The sequence below is a fragment of the Taudactylus pleione genome, unplaced genomic scaffold (assembly GCF_031769625.1).
Source record: "Taudactylus pleione unplaced genomic scaffold, aTauple2 ptg000162l, whole genome shotgun sequence".
Lineage (NCBI taxonomy): Eukaryota > Metazoa > Chordata > Amphibia > Anura > Myobatrachidae > Taudactylus > Taudactylus pleione.
Genome location: NW_028284564.1, coordinates 9,179,391 through 9,205,138, shown reverse-complemented (window position 1 = coordinate 9,205,138; position 25,748 = coordinate 9,179,391).

Sequence of the window (25,748 nt, the reverse complement as noted above, 5' to 3'; positions counted from 1 at the left end):
CTACTGCGCACACAATTCACAAACACAGAAAATAATTTTTTTTTTGGTTTGGACAGGAGTGTACTTTGGGGGTTACAGCACCCTTTAACGGTCAAGCCAGCCGGCCCTTTACTTATGACACAGGCGCACGCTTGGCACTACTTTGTTGATGCACGTGCGGCTACTGCGCACACAATTCACAAACACAGAAAATAATTTTTTTTTTGGTTTGGACTGGAGTGTACTTTGGGGGTTACAGCACCCTTTAATGGTCAAGCCAGCCGGCCCTTTACTTATGACACAGGTGCACGCTTGGCACTACTTTGTTGATGCACGTGCGGCTACTGCGCACACAATTCACAAACACAGAAAATAATTTTTTTTTTGGTTTGGACTGGAGTGTACTTTGGGGGTTACAGCACCCTTTTACGGTCAAGCCAGCCGGCCCTTTACTTATGACACAGGCGCACGCTTGGCACTACTTTGTTGATGCACGTGCGGCTACTGCACACACAATTCACAAACACAGAAAATATTTTTTTTTTTGGTTTGGACTGGAGTGTACTTTGGGGGTTACAGCACCCTTTAACGGTCAAGCCAGCCGGCCATTTACTTATGACACAGGCGCACGCTTGGCACTACTTTGTTGATGCACGTGTGGCTACTGCGCACACAATTCACAAACACAGAAAAAAATTTTTTTTTTGGTTTGGACTGGAGTGTACTTTGGGGGTTACAGCACCCTTTAACGGTCAAGCCAGCCGGCCCTTTACTTATGACACAGGCACACGCTTGGCACTACTTTGTTGATGCACGTGCGGCTACTGCGCACACAATTCACAAACACAGAAAATAATTTTTTTTTTGGTTTGGACTGGAGTGTACTTTGGGGGTTACAGCACCCTTTAACGGTCAAGCCAGCCGGCCCTTTACTTATGACACAGGTGCACGCTTGGCACTACTTTGTTGATGCACGTGCGGCTACTGCGCACACAATTCACAAACACAGAAAATATATATTTTTTTGATTTGGACTGGAGTGTACTTTGGGCGTTACAGCACCCTTTAACGGTCAAGCCAGCCGGCCCTTTACTTATGACACAGGCGCACGCTTGGCACTACTTTGTTGATGCACGTGCGGCTACTGCGCACACAATTCACAAACACAGAAAATATATATTTTTTTGGTTTGGACAGGAGTGTACTTTGGGGGTTACAGCACCCTTCAACGGTCAAGCCAGCCGGCCCTTTACTTATGACACAGGCGCACGCTTGGCACTACATTGTTGATGCACGTGCGGAAACTGCGCACACAATTCACAAACACAGAAAATAATTTTTTTTTTGGTTTGGACTGGAGTGTACTTTGGGGGTTACAGCACCCTTTAACGGTCAAGCCAGCCGGCCCTTTACTTATGACACAGGCGCACGCTTGGCACTACTTTGTTGATGCACGTGCGGCTACTGCGCACACAATTCCCAAACACAGAAAATATATATTTTTTTGGTTTGGACTGGAGTGGACTTTGGGGGTTACAGCACCCTTTAACGGTCAAGCCAGCCGGCCCTTTACTTATGACACAGGTGCACGCTTGGCACTACTTTGTTGATGCACGTGCGGCTACTGCGCACACAATTCACAAACACAGAAAATAATTTTTTTATTGGTTTGGACTGTAGTGTACTATGGGGGTTACTGCACCCTTTAACGGTCAAGGTCAAGCCAGCCGGCCCTTTACTTATGAAACAGGTGCACGCTTGGCACTACTTTGTTGATGCACGTGCGGCTACTGCGCACACAATTCACAAACACAGAAAATAATTTTTTTTTTGGTTTGGACAGGAGTGTACTTTGGGGGTTACAGCACCCAAAGTCAAGCCAGCCGGCCCTTTACTTATGACACAGGCGCACGCTTGGCACTACTTTGTTGATGCACGTGCGGCTACTGCGCACACAATTAACAAACACAGAAAAAAAAATTTTTTTTGGTTTGGACTGGAGTGTACTTTGGGGGTTACAGCACCCTTTAACAGTCAAGCCAGCCGGCCCTTTACTTATGACACAGGCTTACGCTTGGCACTACTTTGTTGATGCACGTGCGGCTACTGCGCACACAATTCACAAACACAGAAAATAATTTTTTTTTTGGTTTGGACTGGAGTGTACTTTGGGGGTTACAGCACCCTTTAACGGTCAAGCCAGCCGGCCCTTTACTTATGACACAGGTGCACGCTTGGCACTACTTTGTTGATGCACGTGCGGCTACTGCGCACACAATTCACAAACACAGAAAATAATTTTTTTTTTGGTTGGACAGGAGTGTACTTTGGGGGTTACAGCACCCAACGTCAAGCCAGCCGGCCCTTTACTTATGACACAGGCGCACGCTTGGCACTACTTTGTTGATGCACGTGCGGCTACTGCGCACACAATTCACAAACACAGAAAATATTTTTTTTTTTGGTTTGGACTGGAGTGTACTTTGGGGGTTACAGCACCCTTTAACGGTCAAGCCAGCCGGCCCTTTACTTATGACACAGGTGCACGCTTGGCACTACTTTGTTGATGCACGTGCGGCTACTGCGCACACAATTCACAAACACAGAAAATAATTTTTTTTTTGGTTTGGACAGGAGTGTACTTTGGGGGTTACAGCACCCTTTAACGGTCAAGCCAGCCGGCCCTTTACTTATGACACAGGCGCACGCTTGGCACTACTTTGTTGATGCACGTGCGGCTACTGCGCACACAATTCACAAACACAGAAAATATATATTTTTTTGAATTGGACTGGAGTGTACTTTGGGGGTTACAGCACCCTTTAACGGTCAAGCCAGCCGGCCCTTTACTTATGACACAGGCGCACGCTTGGCACTACTTTGTTGATGCACGTGTGGCTACTGCGCACACAATTCACAAACACAGAAAATAATTTTTTTTTTGGTTTGGACTGGAGTGTACTTTGGGGGTTGCAGCACCCTTTTACGGTCAAGCCAGCCGGCCCTTTACTTATGACACAGGCGCACGCTTGGCACTACTTTGTTGATGCACGTGCGGCTACTGCACACACAATTCACAAACACAGAAAATATATATTTTTTTGGTTTGGACTGGAGTGTACTTTGGGGGTTACAGCACCCTTTAACGGTCAAGCCAGCCGGCCCTTTACTTATGACACAGGCGCACGCTTGGCACTACTTTGTTGATGCACGTGCGGCTACTGCGCACACAATTCACAAACACAGAAAATATATTTTTTTTTGATTTGGACTGGAGTGTACTTTGGGGATTACAGCACCCTTTAACGGTCAAGCCAGCCGGCCCTTTACTTATGACACAGGCACACGCTTGGCACTACTTTGTTGATGCACGTGCGGCTACTGCACACACAATTCACAAACACAGAAAATATATATTTTTTTGGTTTGGACTGGAGTGTACTTTGGGGGTTACAGCACCCTTTAATGGTCAAGCCAGCCGGCCCTTTACTTATGACACAGGCGCACGCTTGGCACTACTTTGTTGATGCACGTGCGGCTACTGCGCACACAATTCACAAACACAGAAAATATATATTTTTTTGATTTGGACTGGAGTGTACTTTGGGGATTACAGCACCCTTTAACGGTCAAGCCAGCCGGCCCTTTACTTATGACACAGGCACACGCTTGGCACTACTTTGTTGATGCACGTGCGGCTACTGCGCACACAATTCACAAACACAGAAAATATATATTTTTTTGATTTGGACTGGAGTGTACTTTGGGGGTTACAGCACCCTTTAACGGTCAAGCCAGCCGGCCCTTTACTTATGACACAGGCGCACGCTTGGCACTACTTTGTTGATGCACGTGCGGCTACTGCGCACACAATTCACAAACACAGAAAATATATATTTTTTTGGTTTGGACTGGAGTGTACTTTGGGGGTTACAGCACCCTTTAACGGTCAAGCCAGCCGGCCCTTAACTTATGAAACAGGCGCACGCTTGGCACTACTTTGTTGATGCACGTGCGGCTACTGCGCACACAATTCACAAACACAGAAAATAATTTTTTTTTTGGTTTGGACAGGAGTGTACTTTGGGGGTTACAGCACCCAAAGTCAAGCCAGCCGGCCCTTTACTTATGACACAGGCGCACGCTTGGCACTACTTTGTTGATGCACTTGCGGCTACTGCGCACAAAATTCACAAACTCAGAAAAAAAATTTTTTTTTGGTTTGGACTGGAGTGTACTTTGGGGGTTACAGCACCCGTTAACACTCAAGCCAGCTGGCCCTTTACTTATGACACAGGCGCACGCTTGGCACTACTTTGTTGATGCACGTGCGGCTACTGCGCACACAATTCACAAACACAGAAAATATTTTTTTTTTTGGTTTGGACTGGAGTGTACATTGGGGGTTATAACACCCTTAAACGGTCAAGCCAGCCGGCCCTTTACTTATGACACAGGTGCACGCTTGGCACTACTTTGTTGATGCACGTGCGGCTACTGCGCACACAATTCACAAACACAGAAAATAATTTTTTTTTTGGTTTGGACAGGAGTGTACTTTGGGGGTTGCAGCACCCTTTAATGGTCAAGCCAGCCGGCCCTTTACTTATGACACAGGCGCACGCTTGGCACTACTTTGTTGATGCACGTGCGGCTACTGCGCACACAATTCACAAACACAGAAAATATATATTTTTTTGATTTGGACTGGAGTGTACTTTGGGGGTTACAGCACCCTTTAACGGTCAAGCCAGCCGGCCCTTTACTTATGACACAGGCGCACGCTTGGCACTACTTTGTTGATGCACGTGCGGCTACTGCGCACACAATTCACAAACACAGAAAATATATATATTTTTGGTTTGGACTGGAGTGTACTTTGGGGGTTACAGCACCCTTTAACGGTCAAGCCAGCCGGCCCTTTACTTATGAAACAGGTGCACGCTTGGCACTACTTTGTTGATGCACGTGCGGCTACTGCGCACACAATTCACAAACACAGAAAATAATTTTTTTTTTGGTTTGGACAGGAGTGTACTTTGGGGGTTACAGCACCCAAAGTCAAGCCAGCCGGCCCTTTACTTATGACACAGGCGCACGCTTGGCACTACTTTGTTGATGCACGTGCGGCTACTGCGCACACAATTCCCAAACACAGAAAATATATATTTTTTTGGTTTGGACTGGAGTGTACTTTGGGGGTTACAGCACCCTTTAACGGTCAAGCCAGCCGGCCCTTTACTTATGACACAGGCGTACGCTTGGCACTACTTTGTTGATGCACGTGCGGCTACTGCGCACACAATTCACAAACACAGAAAATAATTTTTTTTTTGGTTTGGACTGTAGAGTACTATGGGGGTTACTGCACCCTTTAACGGTCAAGGTCAAGCCAGCCGGCCCTTTACTTATGACACAGGCGCACGCTTTGCACTACTTTGTTGATGCACGTGCGGCTACTGCGCACACAATTCACAAACACAGAAAATATTTTTTTTTTGGTTTGGACTGGAGTGTACTTTGGGGGTTACAGCACCCTTTAACGGTCAAGCCAGCCATCCCTTAACTTATGAAACAGGCGCACGCTTGGCACTACTTTGTTGATGCACGTGCGGCTACTGCGCACACAATTCACAAACACAGAAAATAATTTTTTTTTTGGTTTGGACAGGAGTGTACTTTGGGGGTTACAGCACCCAAAGTCAAGCCAGCCGGCCCTTTACTTATGACACAGGCGCACGCTTGGCACTACTTTGTTGATGCACGTGCGGCTACTGCGCACACAATTCACAAACACAGAAAAAACTTTTTTTTTTGGTTTGGACGGGAGTGTACTTTGGGGCTTACAGCACCCTTTAACAGTCAAGCCAGCCGGCCCTTTACTTATGACACAGGCGCACGCTTGGCACTACTTTGTTGATGCACGTGCGGTTACTGCGCACACAATTCACAAACACAGAAAATAATTTTTTTTTTGGTTTGGACTGGAGTGTACTTTGGGGGTTACAGCACCCTTTAACGGTCAAGCCAGCTGGCCCTTTACTTATGACACAGGTGCACGCTTGGCACTACTTTGTTGATGCACGTGCGGCTACTGCGCACACAATTCACAAACACAGAAAATAATTTTTTTTTTGGTTTGGACAGGAGTGTACTTTGGGGGTTATAGCACCCTTTAATGGTCAAGCCAGCCGGCCCTTTACTTATGACACAGGCGCACGCTTGGCACTACTTTGTTGATGCACGTGCGGCTACTGCGCACACAATTCACAAACACAGAAAATATATATTTTTTTGATTTGGACTGGAGTGTACTTTGGGGGTTACAGCACCCTTTAATGGTCAAGCCAGCCGGCCCTTTACTTATGACACAGGCGCACGCTTGGCACTACTTTGTTGATGCACGTGCGGCTACTGCGCACACAATTCACAAACACAGAAAATATATATTTTTTTGGTTTGGACTGGAGTGTACTTTGGGGGTTACAGCACCCTTTAATGGTCAAGCCAGCCGGCCCTTTACTTATGACACAGGCCCACGCTTGGCACTACTTTGTTGATGCACGTGCGGCTACTGCGCACACAATTCACAAACACAGAAAATATATTTTTTTTTGGTTTGGACTGGAGTGTACTTTGGGGGTTACAGCACCCTTTAACGGTCAAGCCAGCCGGCCCTTTACTTATGACACAGGCGCACGCTTGGCACTACTTTGTTGATGCACGTGTGGCAACTGCGCACACAATTCACAAACACAGAAAATAATTTTTTTTTTGGTTTGGACTGGAGTGTACTTTGGGGGTTACAGCACCCTTTTACGGTCAAGCCAGCCGGCCCTTTACTTATGACACAGGCGCACGCTTGGCAATACTTTGTTGATGCACGTGTGGCTACTGCACACACAATTCACAAACACAGAAAATATATATTTTTTTGGTTTGGACTGGAGTGTACTTTGGGGGTTACAGCACCCTTTAACGGTCAAGCCAGCTGGCCCTTTACTTATGACACAGGTGCACGCTTGGCACTACTTTGTTGATGCACGTGCGGCTACTGCGCACACAATTCACAAACACAGAAAATAATTTTTTTTTTGGTTTGGACAGGAGTGTACTTTGGGGGTTACAGCACCCTTTAACGGTCAAGCCAGCCGGCCCTTTACTTATGACACAGGCGCACGCTTGGCACTACTTTGTTGATGCACGTGCGGCTACTGCGCACACAATTCACAAACACAGAAAATATATATTTTTTTGATTTGGACTGGAGTGTACTTTGGGGGTTACAGCACCCTTTAACGGTCAAGCCAGCCGGCCCTTTACTTATGACACAGGCGCTCGCTTGGCACTACTTTGTTGATGCACGTGCGGCTACTGCGCACACAATTCACAAACACAGAAAATATATATTTTTTTGGTTTGGACTGGAGTGTACTTTGGGGGTTACAGCACCCTTTAACGGTCAAGCCAGCCGGCCCTTTACTTATGACACAGGTGCACGCTTGGCACTACTTTGTTGATGCACGTGCGGCTACTGCGCACACAATTCACAAACACAGAAAATAATTTTTTTTTTGGTTTGGACAGGAGTGTACTTTGGGAGTTACAGCACCCTTTAACGGTCAAGCCAGCCGGCCCTTTACTTATGACACAGGCGCACGCTTGGCACTACTTTGTTGATGCACGTGCGGCTACTGCGCACACAATTCACAAACACAGAAAATAATTTTTTTTTTGGTTTGGACTGGAGTGTACTTTGGGGGTTACAGCACCCTTTTACGGTCAAGCCAGCCGGCCCTTTACTTATGACACAGGCGCACGCTTGGCACTACTTTGTTGATGCACGTGCGGCTACTGCACACACAATTCACAAACACAGAAAATATATATTTTTTTTATTTGGACTGGAGTGTACTTTGGGGGTTACAGCACCCTTTAACGGTCAAGCCAGCCGGCCCTTTACTTATGACACAGGCGCACGCTTGGCACTACTTTGTTGATGCACGTGCGGCTACTGCGCACACAATTCACAAACACAGAAAATATATATTTTTTTGGTTTGGACTGGAGTGTACTTTGGGGGTTACAGCACCCTTTAACGGTCAAGCCAGCCGGCCCTTTACTTATGACACAGGCGCACGCTTGGCACTACTTTGTTGATGCACGTGTGGCTACTGGGCACACAATTCACAAACACAGAAAATAATTTTTTTTTTGGTTTGGACTGGAGTGTACTTTGGGGGTTACAGCACCCTTTAACGGTCAAGCCAGCCGGCCCTTTACTTATGACACAGGCGCACGCTTGGCACTACTTTGTTGATGCACGTGCGGCTACTGCGCACACAATTCACAAACACTGAAAATAATTTTTTTTTTGGTTTGGACTGGAGTGTACTTTGGGGGTTACAGCACCCTTTAACGGTCAAGCCAGCCGGCCCTTTACTTATGACACAGGTGCACTCTTGGCACTACTTTGTTGATGCAAGTGCGGCTACTGCGCACACAATTCACAAACACAGAAAATAATTTTTTTTTTGGTTTGGACAGGAGTGTACTTTGGGGGTTACAGCACCCTTTAACGGTCAAGCCAGCTGGCCCTTTACTTATGACACAGGCGCACGCTTGGCACTACTTTGTTGATGCACGTGCGGCTACTGCGCACACAATTCACAAACACAGAAAATATATTTTTTTTTGGTTTGGACTGGAGTGTACTTTGGGGGTTACAGCACCCTTTAATGGTCAAGCCAGCCGGCCCTTTACTTATGACACAGGCCCACGCTTGGCACTACTTTGTTGATGCACGTGCGGCTACTGCGCACACAATTCACAAACACAGAAAATATATATTTTTTTGGTTTGGACTGGAGTGTACTTTGGGGGTTACAGCACCCTTTAACGGTCAAGCCAGCCGGCCCTTTACTTATGACACAGGCGCACGCTTGGCACTACTTTGTTGATGCACGTGTGGCAACTGCGCACACAATTCACAAACACAGAAAATAATTTTTTTTTTGGTTTGGACTGGAGTGTACTTTGGGGGTTACAGCACCCTTTTACGGTCAAGCCAGCCGGCCCTTTACTTATGACACAGGCGCACGCTTGGCAATACTTTGTTGATGCACGTGTGGCTACTGCACACACAATTCACAAACACAGAAAATATATATTTTTTTGGTTTGGACTGGAGTGTACTTTGGGGGTTACAGCACCCTTTAACGGTCAAGCCAGCTGGCCCTTTACTTATGACACAGGTGCACGCTTGGCACTACTTTGTTGATGCACGTGCGGCTACTGCGCACACAATTCACAAACACAGAAAATAATTTTTTTTTTGGTTTGGACAGGAGTGTACTTTGGGGGTTACAGCACCCTTTAACGGTCAAGCCAGCCGGCCCTTTACTTATGACACAGGCGCACGCTTGGCACTACTTTGTTGATGCACGTGCGGCTACTGCGCACACAATTCACAAACACAGAAAATATATTTTTTTTTGATTTGGACTGGAGTGTACTTTGGGGGTTACAGCACCCTTTAACGGTCAAGCCAGCCGGCCCTTTACTTATGACACAGGCGCTCGCTTGGCACTACTTTGTTGATGCACGTGCGGCTACTGCGCACACAATTCACAAACACAGAAAATATATATTTTTTTGGTTTGGACTGGAGTGTACTTTGGGGGTTACAGCACCCTTTAACGGTCAAGCCAGCCGGCCCTTTACTTATGACACAGGTGCACGCTTGGCACTACTTTGTTGATGCACGTGCGGCTACTGCGCACACAATTCACAAACACAGAAAATAATTTTTTTTTTGGTTTGGACAGGAGTGTACTTTGGGAGTTACAGCACCCTTTAACGGTCAAGCCAGCCGGCCCTTTACTTATGACACAGGCGCACGCTTGGCACTACTTTGTTGATGCACGTGCGGCTACTGCGCACACAATTCACAAACACAGAAAATAATTTTTTTTTTGGTTTGGACTGGAGTGTACTTTGGGGGTTACAGCACCCTTTTACGGTCAAGCCAGCCGGCCCTTTACTTATGACACAGGCGCACGCTTGGCACTACTTTGTTGATGCACGTGCGGCTACTGCACACACAATTCACAAACACAGAAAATATATATTTTTTTTATTTGGACTGGAGTGTACTTTGGGGGTTACAGCACCCTTTAACGGTCAAGCCAGCCGGCCCTTTACTTATGACACAGGCGCACGCTTGGCACTACTTTGTTGATGCACGTGCGGCTACTGCGCACACAATTCACAAACACAGAAAATATATATTTTTTTGGTTTGGACTGGAGTGTACTTTGGGGGTTACAGCACCCTTTAACGGTCAAGCCAGCCGGCCCTTTACTTATGACACAGGCGCACGCTTGGCACTACTTTGTTGATGCACGTGTGGCTACTGGGCACACAATTCACAAACACAGAAAATAATTTTTTTTTTGGTTTGGACTGGAGTGTACTTTGGGGGTTACAGCACCCTTTAACGGTCAAGCCAGCCGGCCCTTTACTTATGACACAGGCGCACGCTTGGCACTACTTTGTTGATGCACGTGCGGCTACTGCGCACACAATTCACAAACACTGAAAATAATTTTTTTTTTGGTTTGGACTGGAGTGTACTTTGGGGGTTACAGCACCCTTTAACGGTCAAGCCAGCCGGCCCTTTACTTATGACACAGGTGCACTCTTGGCACTACTTTGTTGATGCAAGTGCGGCTACTGCGCACACAATTCACAAACACAGAAAATAATTTTTTTTTTGTTTTGGACAGGAGTGTACTTTGGGGGTTACAGCACCCTTTAACGGTCAAGCCAGCTGGCCCTTTACTTATGACACAGGCGCACGCTTGGCACTACTTTGTTGATGCACGTGCGGCTACTGCGCACACAATTCACAAACACAGAAAATAATTTTTTTTTTGGTTTGGACTGGAGTGTACTTTGGGGGTTACAGCACCCTTTAATGGTCAAGCCAGCCGGCCCTTTACTTATGACACAGGTGCACGCTTGGCACTACTTTGTTGATGCACGTGCGGCTACTGCGCACACAATTCACAAACACAGAAAATAATTTTTTTTTTGGTTTGGACTGGAGTGTACTTTGGGGGTTACAGCACCCTTTTACGGTCAAGCCAGCCGGCCCTTTACTTATGACACAGGCGCACGCTTGGCACTACTTTGTTGATGCACGTGCGGCTACTGCACACACAATTCACAAACACAGAAAATATATTTTTTTTTGGTTTGGACTGGAGTGTACTTTGGGGGTTACAGCACCCTTTAATGGTCAAGCCAGCCGGCCATTTACTTATGACACAGGCGCACGCTTGGCACTACTTTGTTGATGCACGTGTGGCTACTGCGCACACAATTCACAAACACAGAAAAAAAATTTTTTTTTGGTTTGGACTGGAGTGTACTTTGGGGGTTACAGCACCCTTTAACGGTCAAGCCAGCCGGCCCTTTACTTATGACACAGGCGCACGCTTGGCACTACTTTGTTGATGCACGTGCGGCTACTGCGCACACAATTCACAAACACAGAAAATAATTTTTTTTTTGGTTTGGACTGGAGTGTACTTTGGGGGTTACAGCACCCTTTAACGGTCAAGCCAGCCGGCCCTTTACTTATGACACAGGTGCACGCTTGGCACTTCTTTGTTGATGCACGTGTGGCTACTGCGCACACAATTCACAAACACAGAAAATAATTTTTTTTTTGGTTTGGACTGGAGTGTACTTTGGGGGTTACAGCACCCTTTTACGGTCAAGCCAGCCGGCCCTTTACTTATGACACAGGCGCACGCTTGGCACTACTTTGTTGATGCACGTGCGGCTACTGCACACACAATTCACAAACACAGAAAATATATATTTTTTTGGTTTGGACTGGAGTGTACTTTGGGGGTTACAGCACCCTTTAACGGTCAAGCCAGCCGGCCATTTACTTATGACACAGGCGCACGCTTGGCACTACTTTGTTGATGCACGTGTGGCTACTGCGCACACAATTCACAAACACAGAAAAAAAATATTTTTTTGGTTTGGACTGGAGTGTACTTTGGGGGTTACAGCACCCTTTAACGGTCAAGCCAGCCGGCCCTTTACTTATGACACAGGCGCACGCTTGGCACTACTTTGTTGATGCACGTGCGGCTACTGCACACACAATTCACAAACACAGAAAATATATATTTTTTTGGTTTGGACTGGAGTGTACTTTGGGGGTTACAGCACCCTTTAACGGTCAAGCCAGCCGGCCATTTACTTATGACACAGGCGCACGCTTGGCACTACTTTGTTGATGCACGTGTGGCTACTGCGCACACAATTCACAAACACAGAAAAAAAATTTTTTTTTGGTTTGGACTGGAGTGTACTTTGGGGGTTACAGCACCCTTTAACGGTCAAGCCAGCCGGCCCTTTACTTATGACACAGGCGCACGCTTGGCACTACTTTGTTGATGCACGTGCAGCTACTGCGCACACAATTCACAAACACAGAAAATAATTTTTTTTTGGGTTTGGACTGGAGTGTACTTTGGGGGTTACAGCACCCTTTAACGGTCAAGCCAGCTGGCCCTTTACTTATGACACAGGTGCACGCTTGGCACTACTTTGTTGATGCACGTGCGGCTACTGCGCACACAATTCACAAACACAGAAAATAATTTTTTTTTTGGTTTGGACAGGAGTGTACTTTGGGGGTTACAGCACCCTTTAATGGTCAAGCCAGCCAGCCCTTTACTTATGACACAGGCACACGCTTGGCACTACTTTGTTGATGCACGTGCGGCTACTGCCACACAATTCACAAACACAGAAAATATATATTTTTTTGGTTTGGACTGGAGTGTACTTTGGGGGTTACAGCACCCTTTAATGGTCAAGCCAGCCAGCCCTTTACTTATGACACAGGTGCACGCTTGGCACTACTTTGTTGATGCACATGCGGCTACTGCGCACACAATTCACAAACACAGAAAATAATTTTTTTTTTGGTTTGGACTGTAGTGTACTTTGGGGGTTACAGCACCCAAAGTCAAGCCAGCCGGCCCTTTACTTATGACACAGGCGCACGCTTGGCACTACTTTGTTGATGCACGTGCGGCTACTGCGCACACAATTCCCAAACACAGAAAATATATATTTTTTTGGTTTGGACTGGAGTGGACTTTGGGGGTTACAGCACCCTTTAACGGTCAAGCCAGCCGGCCCTTTACTTATGACACAGGCGCACGCTTGGCAATACTTTGTTGATGCACGTGTGGCTACTGCACACACAATTCACAAACACAGAAAATATATATTTTTTTGGTTTGGACTGGAGTGTACTTTGGGGGTTACAGCACCCTTTAACGGTCAAGCCAGCTGGCCCTTTACTTATGACACAGGTGCACGCTTGGCACTACTTTGTTGATGCACGTGCGGCTACTGCGCACACAATTCACAAACACAGAAAATAATTTTTTTTTTGGTTTGGACAGGAGTGTACTTTGGGGGTTACAGCACCCTTTAACGGTCAAGCCAGCCGGCCCTTTACTTATGACACAGGCGCACGCTTGGCACTACTTTGTTGATGCACGTGCGGCTACTGCGCACACAATTCACAAACACAGAAAATATATTTTTTTTTGATTTGGACTGGAGTGTACTTTGGGGGATACAGCACCCTTTAACGGTCAAGCCAGCCAGCCCTTTACTTATGACACAGGCGCTCGCTTGGCACTACTTTGTTGATGCACGTGCGGCTACTGCGCACACAATTCACAAACACAGAAAATATATATTTTTTTGGTTTGGACTGGAGTGTACTTTGGGGGTTACAGCACCCTTTAACGGTCAAGCCAGCCGGCCCTTTACTTATGACACAGGTGCACGCTTGGCACTACTTTGTTGATGCACGTGCGGCTACTGCGCACACAATTCACAAACACAGAAAATAATTTTTTTTTGGTTTGGACAGGAGTGTACTTTGGGAGTTACAGCACCCTTTAACGGTCAAGCCAGCCGGCCCTTTACTTATGACACAGGCGCACGCTTGGCACTACTTTGTTGATGCACGTGCGGCTACTGCGCACACAATTCACAACCACAGAAAATAATTTTTTTTTTGGTTTGGACTGGAGTGTACTTTGGGGGTTACAGCACCCTTTTACGGTCAAGCCAGCCGGCCCTTTACTTATGACACAGGCGCACGCTTGGCACTACTTTGTTGATGCACGTGCGGCTACTGCACACACAATTCACAAACACAGAAAATATATATTTTTTTTATTTGGACTGGAGTGTACTTTGGGGGTTACAGCACCCTTTAACGGTCAAGCCAGCCGGCCCTTTACTTATGACACAGGCGCACGCTTGGCACTACTTTGTTGATGCACGTGCGGCTACTGCGCACACAATTCACAAACACAGAAAATATATATTTTTTTGGTTTGGACTGGAGTGTACTTTGGGGGTTACAGCACCCTTTAACGGTCAAGCCAGCCGGCCCTTTACTTATGACACAGGCGCACGCTTGGCACTACTTTGTTGATGCACGTGTGGCTACTGGGCACACAATTCACAAACACAGAAAATAATTTTTTTTTTGGTTTGGACTGGAGTGTACTTTGGGGGTTACAGCACCCTTTAACGGTCAAGCCAGCCGGCCCTTTACTTATGACACAGGCGCACGCTTGGCACTACTTTGTTGATGCACGTGCGGCTACTGCGCACACAATTCACAAACACTGAAAATAATTTTTTTTTTGGTTTGGACTGGAGTGTACTTTGGGGGTTACAGCACCCTTTAACGGTCAAGCCAGCCGGCCCTTTACTTATGACACAGGTGCACGCTTGGCACTACTTTGTTGATGCAAGTGCGGCTACTGCGCACACAATTCACAAACACAGAAAATAATTTTTTTTTTGGTTTGGACAGGAGTGTACTTTGGGGGTTACAGCACCCTTTAACGGTCAAGCCAGCTGGCCCTTTACTTATGACACAGGCGCACGCTTGGCACTACTTTGTTGATGCACGTGCGGCTACTGCGCACACAATTCACAAACACAGAAAATAATTTTTTTTTTGGTTTGGACTGGAGTGTACTTTGGGGGTTACAGCACCCTTTAATGGTCAAGCCAGCCGGCCCTTTACTTATGACACAGGTGCACGCTTGGCACTACTTTGTTGATGCACGTGCGGCTACTGCGCACACAATTCACAAACACAGAAAATAATTTTTTTTTTGGTTTGGACTGGAGTGTACTTTGGGGGTTACAGCACCCTTTAATGGTCAAGCCAGCCGGCCCTTTACTTATGACACAGGTGCACGCTTGGCACTACTTTGTTGATGCACGTGCGGCTACTGCGCACACAATTCACAAACACAGAAAATAATTTTTTTTTTGGTTTGGACTGGAGTGTACTTTGGGGGTTACAGCACCCTTTTACGGTCAAGCCAGCCGGCCCTTTACTTATGACACAGGCGCACGCTTGGCACTACTTTGTTGATGCACGTGCGGCTACTGCACACACAATTCACAAACACAGAAAATATATTTTTTTTTGGTTTGGACTGGAGTGTACTTTGGGGGTTACAGCACCCTTTAATGGTCAAGCCAGCCGGCCATTTACTTATGACACAGGCGCACGCTTGGCACTACTTTGTTGATGCACGTGTGGCTACTGCGCACACAATTCACAAACACAGAAAAAAAATTTTTTTTTGGTTTGGACTGGAGTGTACTTTGGGGGTTACAGCACCCTTTAACGGTCAAGCCAGCCGGCCCTTTACTTATGACACAGGCGCACGCTTGGCACTACTTTGTTGATGCACGTGCGGCTACTGCGCACACAATTCACAAACACAGAAAATAATTTTTTTTTTGGTTTGGACTGGAGTGTACTTTGGGGGTTACAGCACCCTTTAACGGTCAAGCCAGCCGGCCCTTTACTTATGACACAGGTGCACGCTTGGCACTTCTTTGTTGATGCACGTGTGGCTACTGCGCACACAATTCACAAACACAGAAAATAATTTTTTTTTTGGTTTGGACTGGAGTGTACTTTGGGGGTTACAGCACCCTTTTACGGTCAAGCCAGCCGGCCCTTTACTTATGACACAGGCGCACGCTTGGCACTACTTTGTTGATGCACGTGCGGCTACTGCACACACAATTCACAAACACAGAAAATATATATTTTTTTGGTTTGGACTGGAGTGTACTTTGGGGGTTACAGCACCCTTTAACGGTCAAGCCAGCCGGCCATTTACTTATGACACAGGCGCACGCTTGGCACTACTTTGTTGATGCACGTGTGGCTACTGCGCACACAATTCACAAACACAGAAAAAAAATATTTTTTTGGTTTGGACTGGAGTGTACTTTGGGGGTTACAGCACCCTTTAACGGTAAAGCCAGCCGGCCCTTTACTTATGACACAGGCGCACGCTTGGCACTACTTTGTTGATGCACGTGCGGCTACTGCACACACAATTCACAAACACAGAAAATATATATTTTTTTGGTTTGGACTGGAGTGTACTTTGGGGGTTACAGCACCCTTTAACGGTCAAGCCAGCCGGCCATTTACTTATGACACAGGCGCACGCTTGGCACTACTTTGTTGATGCACGTGTGGCTACTGCGCACACAATTCACAAACACAGAAAAAAAATTTTTTTTTGGTTTGGACTGGAGTGTACTTTGGGGGTTACAGCACCCTTTAACGGTCAAGCCAGCCGGCCCTTTACTTATGACACAGGCGCACGCTTGGCACTACTTTGTTGATGCACGTGCAGCTACTGCGCACACAATTCACAAACACAGAAAATAATTTTTTTTTGGGTTTGGACTGGAGTGTACTTTGGGGGTTACAGCACCCTTTAACGGTCAAGCCAGCTGGCCCTTTACTTATGACACAGGTGCACGCTTGGCACTACTTTGTTGATGCACGTGCGGCTACTGCGCACACAATTCACAAACACAGAAAATAATTTTTTTTTTGGTTTGGACAGGAGTGTACTTTGGGGGTTACAGCACCCTTTAATGGTCAAGCCAGCCAGCCCTTTACTTATGACACAGGCACACGCTTGGCACTACTTTGTTGATGCACGTGCGGCTACTGCCACACAATTCACAAACACAGAAAATATATATTTTTTTGGTTTGGACTGGAGTGTACTTTGGGGGTTACAGCACCCTTTAATGGTCAAGCCAGCCAGCCCTTTACTTATGACACAGGTGCACGCTTGGCACTACTTTGTTGATGCACATGCGGCTACTGCGCACACAATTCACAAACACAGAAAATAATTTTTTTTTTGGTTTGGACTGTAGTGTACTTTGGGGGTTACAGCACCCAAAGTCAAGCCAGCCGGCCCTTTACTTATGACACAGGCGCACGCTTGGCACTACTTTGTTGATGCACGTGCGGCTACTGCGCACACAATTCCCAAACACAGAAAATATATATTTTTTTGGTTTGGACTGGAGTGGACTTTGGGGGTTACAGCACCCTTTAACGGTCAAGCCAGCCGGCCCTTTACTTATGACACAGGCGCACGCTTGGCAATACTTTGTTGATGCACGTGTGGCTACTGCACACACAATTCACAAACACAGAAAATATATATTTTTTTGGTTTGGACTGGAGTGTACTTTGGGGGTTACAGCACCCTTTAACGGTCAAGCCAGCTGGCCCTTTACTTATGACACAGGTGCACGCTTGGCACTACTTTGTTGATGCACGTGCGGCTACTGCGCACACAATTCACAAACACAGAAAATAATTTTTTTTTTGGTTTGGACAGGAGTGTACTTTGGGGGTTACAGCACCCTTTAACGGTCAAGCCAGCCGGCCCTTTACTTATGACACAGGCGTACGCTTGGCACTACTTTGTTGATGCACGTGCGGCTACTGCGCACACAATTCACAAACACAGAAAATATATTTTTTTTTGATTTGGACTGGAGTGTACTTTGGGGGATACAGCACCCTTTAACGGTCAAGCCAGCCAGCCCTTTACTTATGACACAGGCGCTCGCTTGGCACTACTTTGTTGATGCACGTGCGGCTACTGCGCACACAATTCACAAACACAGAAAATATATATTTTTTTGGTTTGGACTGGAGTGTACTTTGGGGGTTACAGCACCCTTTAACGGTCAAGCCAGCCGGCCCTTTACTTATGACACAGGTGCACGCTTGGCACTACTTTGTTGATGCACGTGCGGCTACTGCGCACACAATTCACAAACACAGAAAATAATTTTTTTTTGGTTTGGACAGGAGTGTACTTTGGGAGTTACAGCACCCTTTAACGGTCAAGCCAGCCGGCCCTTTACTTATGACACAGGCGCACGCTTGGCACTACTTTGTTGATGCACGTGCGGCTACTGCGCACACAATTCACAACCACAGAAAATAATTTTTTTTTTGGTTTGGACTGGAGTGTACTTTGGGGGTTACAGCACCCTTTTACGGTCAAGCCAGCCGGCCCTTTACTTATGACACAGGCGCACGCTTGGCACTACTTTGTTGATGCACGTGCGGCTACTGCACACACAATTCACAAACACAGAAAATATATATTTTTTTTATTTGGACTGGAGTGTACTTTGGGGGTTACAGCACCCTTTAACGGTCAAGCCAGCCGGCCCTTTACTTATGACACAGGCGCACGCTTGGCACTACTTTGTTGATGCACGTGCGGCTACTGCGCACACAATTCACAAACACAGAAAATATATATTTTTTTGGTTTGGACTGGAGTGTACTTTGGGGGTTACAGCACCCTTTAACGGTCAAGCCAGCCGGCCCTTTACTTATGACACAGGCGCACGCTTGGCACTACTTTGTTGATGCACGTGTGGCTACTGGGCACACAATTCACAAACACAGAAAATAATTTTTTTTTTGGTTTGGACTGGAGTGTACTTTGGGGGTTACAGCACCCTTTAACGGTCAAGCCAGCCGGCCCTTTACTTATGACACAGGCGCACGCTTGGCACTACTTTGTTGATGCACGTGCGGCTACTGCGCACACAATTCACAAACACTGAAAATAATTTTTTTTTTGGTTTGGACTGGAGTGTACTTTGGGGGTTACAGCACCCTTTAACGGTCAAGCCAGCCGGCCCTTTACTTATGACACAGGTGCACGCTTGGCACTACTTTGTTGATGCAAGTGCGGCTACTGCGCACACAATTCACAAACACAGAAAATAATTTTTTTTTTGGTTTGGACAGGAGTGTACTTTGGGGGTTACAGCACCCTTTAACGGTCAAGCCAGCTGGCCCTTTACTTATGACACAGGCGCACGCTTGGCACTACTTTGTTGATGCACGTGCGGCTACTGCGCACACAATTCACAAACACAGAAAATAATTTTTTTTTTGGTTTGGACTGGAGTGTACTTTGGGGGTTACAGCACCCTTTAATGGTCAAGCCAGCCGGCCCTTTACTTATGACACAGGTGCACGCTTGGCACTACTTTGTTGATGCACGTGCGGCTACTGCGCACACAATTCACAAACACAGAAAATAATTTTTTTTTTGGTTTGGACTGGAGTGTACTTTGGGGGTTACAGCACCCTTTTACGGTCAAGCCAGCCGGCCCTTTACTTATGACACAGGCGCACGCTTGGCACTACTTTGTTGATGCACGTGCAGCTACTGCACACACAATTCACAAACACAGAAAATATATTTTTTTTTGGTTTGGACTGGAGTGTACTTTGGGGGTTACAGCACCCTTTAACGGTCAAGCCAGCCGGCCATTTACTTATGACACAGGCGCACGCTTGGCACTACTTTGTTGATGCACGTGTGGCTACTGCGCACACAATTCACAAACAAAGAAAAAAATTTTTTTTTTGGTTTGGACTGGAGTGTACTTTGGGGGTTACAGCACCCTTTAACGGTCAAGCCAGCCGGCCCTTTACTTATGACACAGGTGCACGCTTGGCACTTCTTTGTTGATGCACGTGTGGCTACTGCGCACACAATTCACAAACACAGAAAATAATTTTTTTTTTGGTTTGGACTGGAGTGTACTTTGGGGGTTACAGCACCCTTTTACGGTCAAGCCAGCCGGCCCTTTACTTATGACACAGGCGCACGCTTGGCACTACTTTGTTGATGCACGTGCGGCTACTGCGCACACAATTCACAAACACAGAAAATAATTTTTTTTTTGGTTTGGACTGGAGTGTACTTTGGGGGTTACAGCACCCTTTAACGGTCAAGCCAGCCGGCCCTTTACTTATGACACAGGTGCACGCTTGGCACTTCTTTGTTGATGCACGTGTGGCTACTGCGCACACAATTCACAAACACAGAAAATAATTTTTTTTTTGGTTTGGACTGGAGTGTACTTTGGGGGTTACAGCACCCTTTTACGGTCAAGCCAGCCGGCCCTTTACTTATGACACAGGCGCACGCTTGGCACTACTTTGTTGATGCACGTGCGGCTACTGCACACACAATTCACAAACACAGAAAATATATATTTTTTTGGTTTGGACTGGAGTGTACTTTGGGGGTTACAGCACCCTTTAACGGTCAAGCCAGCCGGCCATTTAATTATGACACAGGCGCACGCTTGGCACTACTTTGTTGATGCACGTGTGGCTACTGCGCACACAATTCACAAACACAGAAAAAAAATTTTTTTTTGGTTTGGACTGGAGTGTACTTTGGGGGTTACAGCACCCTTTAACGGTCAAGCCAGCCGGCCCTTTACTTATGACACAGGCGCACGCTTGGCACTACTTTGTTGATGCACGTGCGGCTACTGCACACACAATTCACAAACACAGAAAATATATATTTTTTTGGTTTGGACTGGAGTGTACTTTGGGGGTTACAGCACCCTTTAACGGTCAAGCCAGCCGGCCATTTACTTATGACACAGGCGCACGCTTGGCACTACTTTGTTGATGCACGTGTGGCTACTGCGCACACAATTCACAAACACAGAAAAAAAAATTTTTTTTGGTTTGGACTGGAGTGTACTTTGGGGGTTACAGCACCCTTTAATGGTCAAGCCAGCCGGCCCTTTACTTATGACACAGGCGCACGCTTGGCACTACTTTGTTGATGCACGTGCAGCTACTGCGCACACAATTCACAAACACAGAAAATAATTTTTTTTTGGGTTTGGACTGGAGTGTACTTTGGGGGTTACAGCACCCTTTAACGGTCAAGCCAGCTGGCCCTTTACTTATGACACAGGTGCACGCTTGGCACTACTTTGTTGATGCACGTGCTGTTACTGCGCACACAATTCACAAACACAGAAAATAATTTTTTTTTTGGTTTGGACAGGAGTGTACTTTGGGGGTTACAGCACCCTTTAATGGTCAAGCCAGCCAGCCCTTTACTTATGACACAGGCGCACGCTTGGCACTACTTTGTTGATGCACGTGCGGCTACTGCGCACACAATTCACAAACACAGAAAATATATATTTTTTTGATTTGGACTGGAGTGTACTTTGGGCGTTACAGCACCCTTTAACGGTCAAGCCAGCCGGCCCTTTACTTATGACACAGGCACACGCTTGGCACTACTTTGTTGATGCACGTGCGGCTACTGCGCACACAATTCACAAACACAGAAAATATATATTTTTTTGGTTTGGACTGGAGTGTACTTTGGGGGTTACAGCACCCTTTAACGGTCAAGCCAGCCAGCCCTTTACTTATGACACAGGTGCACGCTTGGCACTACTTTGTTGATGCACATGCGGCTACTGCGCACACAATTCACAAACACAGAAAATAATTTTTTTTTTGGTTTGGACTGTAGTGTACTTTGGGGGTTACAGCACCCAAAGTCAAGCCAGCCGGCCCTTTACTTATGACACAGGCGCACGCTTGGCACTACTTTGTTGATGCACGTGCGGCTACTGCGCACACAATTCCCAAACACAGAAAATATATATTTTTTTGGTTTGGACTGGAGTGGACTTTGGGGGTTACAGCACCCTTTAACGGTCAAGCCAGCCGGCCCTTTACTTATGACACAGGCGCACGCTTGGCACTACTTTGTTGATGCACGTGCGGCTACTGCGCACACAATTCACAAACACAGAAAATAATTTTTTTTTTGGTTTGGACTGTAGTGTACTATGGGGGTTACTGCACCCTTTAACGGTCAAGGTCAAGCCAGCCGGCCCTTTACTTATGACACAGGCGCACGCTTGGCACTACTTTGTTGATGCACGTACGGCTACTGCGCACACAATTCACAAACACAGAAAATATTTTTTTTTTGGTTTGGACTGGAGTGTACTTTGGGGGTTACAGCACCCTTTAACGGTCAAGCCAGCCGGCCATTTACTTATGACACAGGCGCACGCTTGGCACTACTTTGTTGATGCACGTGTGGCTACTGCGCACACAATCACAAACACAGAAAAAAATTTTTTTTTTGGTTTGGACTGGAGTGTACTTTGGGGGTTACAGCACCCTTTAACGGTCAAGCCAGCCGGCCCTTTACTTATGACACAGGCGCACGCTTGGCACTACTTTGTTGATGCACGTGCGGCTACTGCGCACACAATTCACAAACACAGAAAATAATTTTTTTTTTGGTTTGGACTGGAGTGTACTTTGGGGGTTACAGCACCCTTTAACGGTCAAGCCAGCCGGCCCTTTACTTATGACACAGGTGCACGCTTGGCACTTCTTTGTTGATGCACGTGTGGCTACTGCGCACACAATTCACAAACACAGAAAATAATTTTTTTTTTGGTTTGGACTGGAGTGTACTTTGGGGGTTACAGCACCCTTTTACGGTCAAGCCAGCCGGCCCTTTACTTATGACACAGGCGCACGCTTGGCACTACTTTGTTGATGCACGTGCAGCTACTGCACACACAATTCACAAACACAGAAAATATATATTTTTTTGGTTTGGACTGGAGTGTACTTTGGGGGTTACAGCACCCTTTAACGGTCAAGCCAGCCGGCCATTTACTTATGACACAGGCGAACGCTTGGCACTACTTTGTTGATGCACGTGTGGCTACTGCGCACACAATTCACAAACACAGAAAAAAAATTTTTTTTTGGTTTGGACTGGAGTGTACTTTGGGGGTTACAGCACCCTTTAACGGTCAAGCCAGCCGGCCCTTTACTTATGACACAGGCGCACGCTTGGCACTACTTTGTTGATGCACGTGTGGCTACTGCACACACAATTCACAAACACAGAAAATATATATTTTTTTGGTTTGGACTGGAGTGTACTTTGGGGGTTACAGCACCCTTTAACGGTCAAGCCAGCCGGCCATTTACTTATGACACAGGCGCACGCTTGGCACTACTTTGTTGATGCACGTGTGGCTACTGCGCACACAATTCACAAACACAGAAAAAAAAATTTTTTTTGGTTTGGACTGGAGTGTACTTTGGGGGTTACAGCACCCTTTAATGGTCAAGCCAGCCGGCCCTTTACTTATGACACAGGCGCACGCTTGGCACTACTTTGTTGATGCACGTGCAGCTACTGCGCACACAATTCACAAACACAGAAAATAATTTTTTTTTGGGTTTGGACTGGAGTGTACTTTGGGGGTTACAGCACCCTTTAACGGTCAAGCCAGCTGGCCCTTTACTTATGACACAGGTGCACGCTTGGCACTACTTTGTTGATGCACGTGCGGCTACTGCGCACACAATTCACAAACACAGAAAATAATTTTTTTTTTGGTTTGGACAGGAGTGTACTTTGGGGGTTACAGCACCCTTTAATGGTCAAGCCAGCCAGCCCTTTACTTATGACACAGGCGCACGCTTGGCACTACTTTGTTGATGCACGTGCGGCTACTGCGCACACAATTCACAAACACAGAAAATATATATTTTTTTGATTTGGACTGGAGTGTACTTTGGGCGTTACAGCACCCTTTAACGGTCAAGCCAGCCGGCCCTTTACTTATGACACAGGCACACGCTTGGCACTACTTTGTTGATGCACGTGCGGCTACTGCGCACACAATTCACAAACACAGAAAATATATATTTTTTTGGTTTGGACTGGAGTGTACTTTGGGGGTTACAGCACCCTTTAACGGTCAAGCCAGCCAGCCCTTTACTTATGACACAGGTGCACGCTTGGCACTACTTTGTTGATGCACATGCGGCTACTGCGCACACAATTCACAAACACAGAAAATAATTTTTTTTTTGGTTTAGACTGTAGTGTACTTTGGGGGTTACAGCACCCAAAGTCAAGCCAGCCGGCCCTTTACTTATGACACAGGCGCACGCTTGGCACTACTTTGTTGATGCACGTGCGGCTACTGCGCACACAATTCCCAAACACAGAAAATATATATTTTTTTGGTTTGGACTGGAGTGGACTTTGGGGGTTACAGCACCCTTTAACGGTCAAGCCAGCCGGCCCTTTACTTATGACACAGGCGCACGCTTGGCACTACTTTGTTGATGCACGTGCGGCTACTGCGCACACAATTCACAAACACAGAAAATAATTTTTTTTTTGGTTTGGACTGTAGTGTACTATGGGGGTTACTGCACCCTTTAACGGTCAAGGTCAAGCCAGCCGGCCCTTTACTTATGACACAGGCGCACGCTTGGCACTACTTTGTTGATGCACGTACGGCTACTGCGCACACAATTCACAAACACAGAAAATATTTTTTTTTTGGTTTGGACTGGAGTGTACTTTGGGGGTTACAGCACCCTTTAACGGTCAAGCCAGCCGTCCCTTAACTTATGAAACAGGTGCACGCTTGGCACTACTTTGTTGATGCACGTGCGGCTACTGCGCACACAATTCACAAACACAGAAAATAATTTTTTTTTTGGTTTGGACAGGAGTGTACTTTGGGGGTTACAGCACCCAAAGTCAAGCCAGCCGGCCCTTTACTTATGACACAGGCGCACGCTTGGCACTACTTTGTTGATGCACGTGCGGCTACTGCGCACACAATTCACAAACACAGAAAATATATATTTTTTTGGTTTGGACTGGAGTGTACTTTGGGGGTTACAGCACCCTTTAACGGTCAAGCCAGCCGGCCCTTTACTTATGACACAGGCGCACGCTTGGCACTACTTTGTTGATGCACGTGCGGCTACTGCGCACACAATTCACAAACAGAAAATATTTTTTTTTTTGGTTTGGACTGGAGTGTACTTTGGGGGTTACAGCACCCTTTAACGGTCAAGCCAGCCAGCCCTTTACTTATGACACAGGCACACGCTTGGCACTACTTTGTTGATGCACATGCGGCTACTGCGCACACAATTCACAAACACAGAAAATATATATTTTTTGGTTTGGACTGGAGTGTACTTTGGGGGTTACAGCACCCTTTAACGGTCAAGCCAGCCGGCCCTTTACTTATGACACAGGCGCACGCTTGGCACTACTTTGTTGATGCACGTGCGGCTACTGCGCACACAATTCACAAACACAGAAAATATATATTTTTTTGGTTTGGACTGGAGTGTACTTTGGGGGTTACAGCACCCTTTAACGGTCAAGCCAGCCGGCCCTTTACTTATGACACAGGCGCACGCTTGGCACTACTTTGTTGATGCACGTGCGGCTACTGCGCACACAATTCACAAACAGAAAATATTATTTTTTTTGGTTTGGACTGGAGTGTACTTTGGGGGTTACAGCACCCTTTAACGGTCAAGCCAGCCAGCCCTTTACTTATGACACAGGCGCACGCTTGGCACTACTTTGTTGATGCACGTGTGGCTACTGCGCACACAATTC